The sequence below is a fragment of the Molothrus aeneus genome, chromosome 3 (genome assembly GCF_037042795.1).
Source record: "Molothrus aeneus isolate 106 chromosome 3, BPBGC_Maene_1.0, whole genome shotgun sequence".
NCBI classification, from domain to species: Eukaryota; Metazoa; Chordata; class Aves; order Passeriformes; family Icteridae; genus Molothrus; species Molothrus aeneus.
In genome coordinates this window covers 45,183,708-45,194,286 of record NC_089648.1, presented here as the reverse complement: position 1 = coordinate 45,194,286, position 10,579 = coordinate 45,183,708, and positions in this window count along the sequence as shown.

The following is a 10,579-nucleotide window of genomic DNA, read 5'->3' as shown; positions in this document are numbered from 1 at the left end:
AGTTTTCACTACTTAAATGTCCTTTTACCTGGCACATCTAGATTTTTCTGTTATAGAACCATTTGTATAAAAACTACATGAAAGACCATTGTCTCACTTTTTTCTGTTAAAAAAATTCTCAATAAAACTTCAAAATGAGATGCTTTTCAATTCTTCTGTACTCTTGAATGCAACTGGTTTCTACAGGCACACAGATGTAACTTTGATTATGTGGTATTAGTTACTTCAGCAGTTTGTGGCTTTTTGCACATATTTTACACTGTTTCTTCTTCTAAAGAAATATCCACAGAAACTGGGTTTGTACTGCCACCTCATTTATCATCTCAAACCAGATAAAACAGTTCTGATGTACTAAGCCACCTACTCGGTTGGTTATTTTTAAGCACTGGGGGTATAGTTTTTGTCTGTGGTAAGATTTCCCCCTGCTTCTCCCTCAGCATCTCTAGACAGCTCATAACTTTCTATCAGTTAAAAATGGTAAGATAATGATGACAATACAGCTTAGGGAAAACACTTGCAGATCTTGGAAGATTGAACATGAGCTGCTCTAAAGCATCATTATCTGCTAGTTATTTATTTAACACACTCATCATGTTTATCTTTGAGGATTTATTTTTAAATCAAAATCCACATCCAGCATAGATAGGATGAAGGATGAGCACAAACAGTCTGACACTACACCAAGGCTATTTTAGAAATATTATTCTCCTTTGTCGAAGTAATTGACACCTATTTTTCCTAGTTTACTCCATCATACCTCCTTTGGAGGCATGTAGCAAAGAACTTTTTTCATTAAAGAAAATGATAAAAAAACCCCCAAGAAATCCATTCATTCAATCAGGTAGCCTGGGTCACATAAATGTAAGTTAGTGCAGTCTTATGTGGGCAGGCTGAAGACCCTGTCATGAAGTTACACAGGAAAAGAAGTGCTGTCCTGCCAAAGCAGCAAACCTCCTCTGCAGTGCAGCTGCTTCTCTCTCATCTCCTACTTGTGCACATGCTGTAAGCAGGATGCAGAGCAAAGAGAAAAGAAACAAAGCACAAAGGACTACAGCTGTTATGGTGTGAAGCTACTGCTTGCTTCCATGCAGCCAGGTACAGGCAAACAGTATGGGGTAACAACAGGAGAAGGTAGGTGGAGACTGGGGAGAAAGAATTAATTACTCTTCCCTGTTTCTCCTTTCAGTAAAGTATTATCTCAACATACACTCTAATGATCTGCATTGGCCATCCAGTGTTTAGTCTTATAAAAGGCTTATTGCTAAATGACAGATCAAGTTTAGAGAACTCATCTGAGCCTGTAGTTATGATCAACCTTTTTACAACAACTAAAAAACATTTTCTCTTTTGGACTGTGAACTTCATAGGCAGTCAGGAGTTCAGTTACAGATCTTCTGCTATGCTTTTAGACCTTCCAATTCTCTGAAACTGTGTGCATATGTCAAGTCTTATGTCCTAAATATATTTAGTGACACCAACACCTCTGGAGGGAAAAACAAGTGCAATTCTGTAGCTGCTCCTAGTCCAGCCATCTTTGACTGGTTCAGTTTTCTGTCTTTGATATTGTCACCCATGTGACACTCCAAATAAATCTCATTCACATGTGCACAGATTTCAGTTTCTATCTCCCAGTCTTTAGGTCTAAAAATGCCCTTTACCCTTATGCACAGCTGGTTGCTGCGTGGCATTCCTTCTACTTAAAAGGTGGAAAACCTCTTAAGAGCCTAAGGCTGTTCTGAACTGGTCCCTGAAGTGGCTATAAGCTAAAACCCCAAATTCAGCCTTCTATCCTGTGAGATAATTCCAATATAATCCCAGAAGAGTTTCAGATACTGCCAGCAACATGTGAGCCACTTAGCCTTGTGTCCAGCCAGAATCCTTATTTAGATCGTTGTGCTTTTCTTCAGCTCTTAGACCATTTATTTCCCAAACACACCTTAATTAAAGGTAATAATGGTAATAAAGTGTTCATAATGAAGCCTTACCTTGTTTTCTGTCAAAATGTATTCTGATGTGAACTCAGCAACCTCTACTTCTGCTCAGAGAAACATTTCCACACAGACTATACTTATACGAGAGTCAGAACGTCTGGCTTTTTTGCTCTGGGCACCATTTCCAGTCACATGAACTGGGAACAGTTTGATTCAGATGTTAACAGCCACTGACATTTGCAGGAATGTTAAAAAAATAATAAATCATAAACGCCTTAAGAAATTTCACTGCTTAAAAGACTTAGCACAAAAGTTATTGAAAATGTGGTATGTGTTTTTTTTGGAGGAACATAGGTGTTCATAGTAATATGCCACATAACTATCTGTTATGTTATGGAGAAAATCATATTGAATAAAGTTTTCTTCCCAACTTTTATATCTTTAAGTCTCACTGAAGTACAACTTGTGTGTAAAAAAGGGAAGGATCTGACATTTAATTTTAAATGGATATTGGAGTTTGAGAAATTAACATACTGACAAAAGTAGTGGATTTGAATAAACCTGTGATTGGCACCTAAGCTTCCAGTAAGCTCCCTTCCCTCCCTTTATTTATTTTAAGCACAGTTTTTAATTCTGCAAAGTGATTTATTTTTATTGTTGTAATTTTAAGGAGCTCTGCATCAGGGGGAGGGGGAAGATGACAGATTTGTGGTTTACATTTCATAGGACTGTGGTAAGGGAGACACTCAGAATACAGCTCTCTGTTCCAATTCATTTCATGCTCTGAGGAAGTCTCATGCTCAGAAGGTGACCTTCAAGGGGCATTGCTCTGTCCCTGAATCACTGTATTACAGGATAAGTCTTAGCTGACAGACTCTCATTCCTCTCAGAGTAAATGAAGTTACATGGATTATTTTAAGCCTTCCTCCCACCTGAGATACTTTCTTCCTGCACTCTCTGGCTTTTTAATGTGACCAAAAAAAAAAAAAAAAAAGAGCAAAGAACCTCATGAAGCCTACAAGGAGTGTTCAGAAATTTTGAAAACTTTTCTCTTTAAGGTCAGTGAGAGAGGAAGAAATAACTCCAAGGCAGCTAAATGCCACATGTTTCTGGGAGCAGAATATTGGTATTTTTCTAAGAAGAACAAATGGAAAATAAGTACTATATTTCCTCTTTCTCCATGGTTCCCACAGCTCTTGCATCTTCATTAAAGAGGTAACCAAATGGTTGGCAAACCAAGATCCTGTGCTGTGTACAGGAGGAAAAAATAAATTGGTAAATGTGCAGTGACAAATTGTTCTAACTGGTAAACTCCTGCTGTCCAGTGCAAGTTTTGCAGGAAAAGCCTATACATATTTTGTGGCCATCAGACTTCCTAAATAGGCCCAGATCACCTGAATCATACTCGGATGGACATGGAGTCCATCCAACATTTGTCAGAAAGGGGATTTTTTTGTCAGATTTTTTGTGTTTGTATTAGCAAAAGACAGAAGCAAAGAGTATCCCTTTGTAAATGACATTTTTTCGTCGTTCAGAAGCTAATGGTAATCTAAATGATCACATCCCTCAAAGATGAAGTACTGACAGGAAACTGCCTCTTCCATAAGAATTTGGGAGATGAGCAGCCTGTTGTACTGAATAAGAATGAGCTACACAGCCAGTGCTGCTGTTCCACAGAAATGGCTGGGGTGTGGTGTTTCAGTAAGAGCTACTGTCATTTTGGTGTGGCATGCACCCTGGAAAATCCATTTGATGTCTGCAAGTAACTGAGAATAGATATGATAATGTAATTTTTTGAAAGTTCTCCTGAAAGATATACAATTCCTGAGAATCACCCTGCATGTACATGTCAAAAGTTAAATGTAATGAGGCAGTGAGTAGAACAGTTGTTCAATTTAGTTTGAAAGCATAAGGTGTTACTATTCATTTGCCATATTTTCAGTCTAGATTACAGCTAAAGTGTTACTTTAAAACAATATAGACTTTAATTAAAAAGTGGGAAATTTCCATACTCTAGAATAAAGAATCCCAGCAACCTTCAAACACAGCCATGTGAACATCACAGTATTCCTGCTTCACAAGATTTCTTCCCCAATCTGAGATTTAAAGGACTAGATCTAAAGGATATTAATGAGCTCACTATTTTCTCCACCCTCACATTGACTGCATCATCATTATTAAGACACAGAATTAGACCAATAAGACATCATGACCATCAGAAAACTCCACAATTCAAAACAGGGGTAATTATCCTGCCAGAGTGGGTTATCCAGAGTAAACTAGCAAGATTATCATGAAGATATCATTTGAGACTATTTCATGAAGATAGCTTATGAAGCAAAGAAATTGAGAAGAAGGAGGATAGCATAAACAATATAAGATGCTACAGGACAGTCAGAAAAATAATAAAATATATTTTGTTTAAAAAAACCTGAACACCTTCCACCGCCCCAAAAAAACTGCAAACCAAAACAGCAAAATGACACCCACAAATCATGGCAAGATTGCTTTAGAAATTGAATGGGAGCATTTCCTTTTGACTTCATTTTTTCTATAGAGCTGTCACAACAAATTAAGCAGATACTGAATATGCTCCATCTCACCAGCCTACAGAGCTCCCTCCACTTCAATTCTAAGACTTTGTGTGGGATCCCCTGAACTTATAATCCTGGTTTCAACTCTCCATGGAGGGCTGTGTGCTGATCATTTACTGAGTCACATGTGGGTGGTTTCTGTATCTTTGGCACTACATGAAGTAATTTTACTTCAGGTGCAAGTCAAAGAAATTGCTCCTGAACCTATTTTCCTCTAATTATGAAATGATTCTATCTTAATGTTTAGACAAATATGATGAGAACTAATGCCCTACAAGAAAAGCACCTGTATGGAGGTGTTGTGTTTTGTCTCACAGTGTTAAAGTCAAGAGAAGAAAGTGGATTTTGGTTTTTCCTATCTGTCAGGAAAAAAAAATAATAGAGTGAAGTTGCCATATTTAGTAACATTGTCTAGAAAATCACAGCAGTGGGAGACAGAGAACATAGGATATAGGACTTTGGTTTTTTGATTTAGTTTTTTTCTTGGTTGGTTGGTTGGTTATGAGTTTTTGTTTGTTTTTTGTTGGGGTTTTTTTGGTCCCTTTCTTGTTTGTTTGTTTTGGGGTTTTTTTGTAACCTTGGTGAAATATAAGTAGAAGGCAGTATGCATTAATATTGTTGCCCTGCCAAAAGTCATGCCTAGGATAGCAGTACTGGAATGATTTTCCACTGCCCAAAGCAGGACTTAGAGCGAGATGAAATGGGAATAGTTGCCCTTTCCCTCCATAGGCTGTTGAAGACAAGCTACAAATGTTATTTCTTGGAAATTGAGTCACTAAGCACCATAGCTTTTTTGAAGAAGAATCTTGCAGAGGTTTTCAGTATTAAGAAATCAGAACTCAGATTTTTATATGTAATACAATCTTCCCAGAGGAGAAGATCCCATGTGCTGGAAATGAAATGTTACATTAGATTTTGAAGGATCACAGGGGACTTTACTGTGACAAGTTCTAATCCTACACCCATTATCAAAATGGAGCTTTAAGACTGAAAGCCACACATGTGACTTAAGAACTGTAACTGGGAACACATCACTCCAATGTTTTAGAAGTGCAAAACAGCAAACAGATGAGTTTTAATATAAGGAAATATGTTCAGTAAGAACACTTCCCTTTATTTGAAAGTTCAGCACTGGGCAAGACCTTTCACTGCTCTCAAATCCTGTGATAGCATATTTGATTTGATTTCTTGCTTCTGTTAGATGTGTGATGTACCAGTACTTGTGAAGGTCTAGGCACTGAAATTCTTGCATACAGAAGTACTCAGCATTTTAAATTGAGTTGTTGATCAAGATAGAAGAGGCTCACACCTCAGTGAAGGCACGCCAAGGACACAAGAAAAAAACAGATTATGGAGAAACATAAAGGTCTGCACTGTCATTAAAACTGCCCAGAAGTATATCTTTACACATACAGGGGAAGAAAGAGAAAATCTCCTAATATCCTTTTTTTGTTTGTTTGTTTTTCTGGCTATTTTGCCAGATGAACATCTTCTCTAACACAGAAACCCATAAAAGATTATGTGATAAATCACTATAAATTTGTCTTTAATTTTCAGTCTTTATTTTACTTTCTGGTCATTATTTCAAACCCATTTATGTAAATACTGCTGAATATACTGTTTTGTCAGAGCTGCTGCAGAGTAACTTAAGGCAGTTATTTCGAATAAGCAGTTTTTCATGTGATATAAAACATCCTCAGAACACCAGATGGATATTATTAAATTTTATGATAGCCCATACAGAGATAACACTCATTTTATGGAGACAGAAAGAGTCATAAACCAATTACAGTATCAGCTCAGTCTTTACATTATGTTCTGCATTTTGAAGGCAGAGGCAGAATTCCCAGTAAAGTCCCATCAGAGAGCACAAATGGCCAGAAATAGTACAGAATATGTCTACAATAACTGAACTATTGAAAAACACGTAACTCTTGCCCTCAGCCAGAAACAGCAACTTCATTGCTCTACTAGCTGCAGTCAGCTGCAGGGCAAAGCACCAGGCAGGGGGTTCTGAGGAGAATCATAATCCCACTATATGGGATAATACCCTATTACCTCAGAAATTAGGTTCATGCCAGTGAATATGCTCCAAATTTTAACACTGTGCCTACTGGGTCTTTCATGCATCTTCTAAAGAAGAATTTGTGTAATGGGAGAGAAAGACAGCAAGAAGATAAAGAGAAGATGAAAGCTGATAATTAAGAAAATAAAGCTGTTGACTTTGTTTATAGGAAACCAGAGAGTTTCTTTCTGAAAATTCCAAGGATTGGGAAAAGGTTTCACAGTTGAAACTGAAACTTAATTCTAGTGACTGTCATTGTTTTCTTGGCAGATCCTGGGTAATTCACACAGCTGAACTTGTATGTAATGCTCTACACACTTGGCAAACAAATCAGGAGAGACCCAGCAACAGCAATCTCACTGACACCTCAGCATTGTCTTGGTCCTTTTACAAGCATGGACAGACAATGCACCTTGCCAAAACCTGTTGAACAATTAAGCAACAGAACTGCCTTGAGCTCAAGGCCTGTGTCCTAGTCACTGAAGACCACAGTCCTTACAAAAAGCCTTAACTGAAGCTGTATCCCTGTTTTGGGTCTCCAGCTGGGCCCTCAGACTCAGAAAGGTCTAAAGCTGTACCTGCAAGGTAGTGCCAGTTGCACCAGACAAGAGAGACACAGTTTAGGGACAGAGGAAGACTGGGCTGCAGATGCATCTCCTTTTGAGTGTTTCTCAGGAAAGAGATGGCAATGCCATGTGCCAGTGGCCACACAGATTTATGTTCTCTAATGTTTGTTACAAAAGCAGATCCTGCCTAAAACTGATGTGACAAGTGCTGTGATGGATTTTCTCACATTACTTTCCAAACTCACCCACCAGCCCGAAGTTTTCACTGAGAAAAGCACATCATTTTGATGTACAGGTTGTATATCTTATATGCCACTTCCTCACTCTTCAATTATTTTTCCTTCATTTAGTGCTCAGTTCCTTGTTTAAAAAAAAACCCAACCAGATTCACTTATAAACACTTCCTCCCTCCATAGCAAGCTCTGAATATTTTAAGATATTTGCATCAATGAAGTTTTCCATAAGATTCCTGAACTTGATGACCTTCCTGTGTTTTAGCTTGAAATAAAGCAAGTTATGTTTTGCTACCAGTTAAAAGGTTCCTACCCTTAAGATGTAAAGCATGGGCTGTATACACATTTTTAAAAAGTCATAATTATTTCTGTTTGCAAAAGGCTTCTTACAAGACATCTTCATGGGGTAAATATAACTTTTACAGACATGATATTGCCTAAAAATTATAAAAGATGTAAAAGTACCTCCAGCAAACATTAAAAAAATCTGATTTTAATAAATATATAAAGGTACATTTCCTGAGATAGTATCTTAAGACCCAGTAAAAATCCAAGGAATTCACTGAAATGACAGCAAATCTTACCTTAAGAAGGATCAGCAGAGGCTCTAGTTTTTCTCCTACCTCACATTCAATCAAATGCTTATGGCAAGACTTAATGTTGGCTCCTTCCACCTCTCTAGTGGTCAAAGAACAGATAGCCAGAATCTAAGCTCTCCTATAGGTTTGTCAAACTGAATGGGAGTAACATCTGGCTTTCTGCCTGAAATTAATTGGAGAAAAGTATTACAGGCTGTGTACTTATCATCAGCTGCCAAGAAGCATTTAGATAATGCTTCTTTACAGGAGGAGAAAGGAAGATTTTTCATTTCATTTCCAGAGAGATGCATGCACACTGTCAGGCAGATAGCAATTAAGGACTGACTGGTGAATATCAGAGAAAAAAAAAAAAGTGGCATAATTTAGTTTTTCCTTTAAAAAAATGCAATAGCAAGTGTGGAATAGGGCACTTACATTTTCCTACTGATTTCAGGATGAAGAGCCCAGCTGATAAACTTTCAGTTTTAAGGTGCTTTGCCTATGTGCCTTGTTTAAGCGCTGAAAGTCAGGCTTACTTCTCCCTCTTTTGATAAATCATCAGAAATGACCATTTCTTCAGGGCTGTGAAATTGCACGTGTGACTCTTTACCACCTCTCCTGACTCTGCCACAGGTGTCACAGTGCCCGGGTCAGGGCTGCATTACTGTTTCAGCAAAGGATATTCCAGCAGCTTTCTCTGTGGGCTCTATTAAGATCCTACAGGGAGGAACCAGAAAACGATAAAAGCTGAAAAATATGGGCAAAGGGGAAAAGCAGAGCTCCCTGAAGAGCATAAGTTGAAAGACTTTCCTGCTAATAGGCCATTAGCATTACAATGTGTATGGTACACAAACATCATAGTAATCTCTGTTTATTATTAGTACTATTTATTATTATATCTTATTTTTATTATTATTGCTCTTAAGTGAGCAACTTAAATGAGGCATACATTTGGATGAAGATGGATGAATATTGTGGCAGAGAATAGAGTTGGAAAAAGGAGAAAATAACAGAAATTAAACAGCATAAAAAATTAAGCAGGAAAGAAAGCAATGAGAATAGGACATAGAAAGAGTTTGGGTAGAAAAAATATGGCACAAATTTTTTTTATTCCCTTTGCTTCGTGGATCACAGCACATGTTAGGAAAGGCCTGGAATGGTAGGCATTCCTTAAGAGCTTACCCATCAGCCTGGCTGCCTTGCAAGGAGGGTCCCAGCAGGATGCTTTGGACTATGGCTGCAGGAGGGTCTCCCCAGCCCAGGATCAGCTGTGTGCCCACTGTGACTGGTGGGGGATCAGGGCTTAGCCAGGCACACAAGGAGACTCAGCATTGCTAAATGAAGTGCCGTGGGCTGCACAAACCACCAGACTCTTTCAGGCAGGAGGGAGAATGTTGAATATCTTCCATAAGATTGGCAGTCCTGCTGGCAGAGCAGGAGGGTTTTCTGCTTCCTCACTGGTAGCAGATCCTCTCTGCTCTGCCTGCATGGTGAAATGCAAAAATGTGAGGGCTGGCACTGAATTCTCCTGGATCTGTTTTAGGCAGAACAGATGCAGCATGGCTTTACAGTGCAGAGCCATTCACTGTAGGCTGGCAAGGCAATTGGAATGGTAGCTGTATGATTCCCAGTCCTTTGGCATTAACATCAATGAGCAACACCAGCTTTCCCCACATATAAAAAATCTTTTAAATCAACCCTGCAAATTTACCTTTAGCTAGTCTAAAAAAATAGAGAAAAGTTTGTTTTGTGCAAGTAACAGTGCAAGTTCTGAAGCACGAGAGTTCTGCTTGGTGAGGCTCAGTAAATTCACAGCTATGAAACAGGGAAGGTGCTGCTCACACAGGGAGCTGGATGCAGGTAGAATAATAAAGAGAGGAGATAGCTGTGGTACAGCACAGTAATTGGAATATAAATCAAGATTAATCTCCATGAAAATATTTTTATTTGGGTCCTGACAAATACTTAATTTCTAATCCTAATTAAAAAAGTCCTACAGATTATCAAATTATTCCCAAATTAATTTCTGCAAAGGTTGCACTGTACTACCGATTTAATAATTCCATATATTTGTTCCAAAACATGTTATAAATGAGCACACACGTAGCAGAAATTTACGCCTGCATAAAGCTGACTTTCCTATCACTTAACCAGAAACATTAACTCAGCCATGAGAGTAAAGATGATGGCCCCAGTATGAGAATATATATATCAGCTCTTATACTTAACTTTTAATCAAATAAGGTCTATATATTGGTATAAAGGCAGGCATGTGGATGTTTGAACAGAAAAATGATGTAGGTTCATATCTCTGATTATGCTTCTACCAGCTACACTTTCATCAGGAAGTCATTATAATACTAAGCATGCCTGTTTCATTTGCTTTCATATGCATTTTTTAGGCTTTTCTGCATAGTTTGATTAGCAGAATAGCATAATGGAAAAATAAACAGTCCACAGGCATGTGTTGTCTTTTACATTTATTGATACAGCAAAGTAATTAAGTGGAGCTAGGCTTAGCCACCAAATTAAAAATCTAATGCTGAAATTGGGAATCAATCTCCCTGTTAGTATTGCCAGTGATGTCAGCAGACAGCACTTAGGAAAGGTTA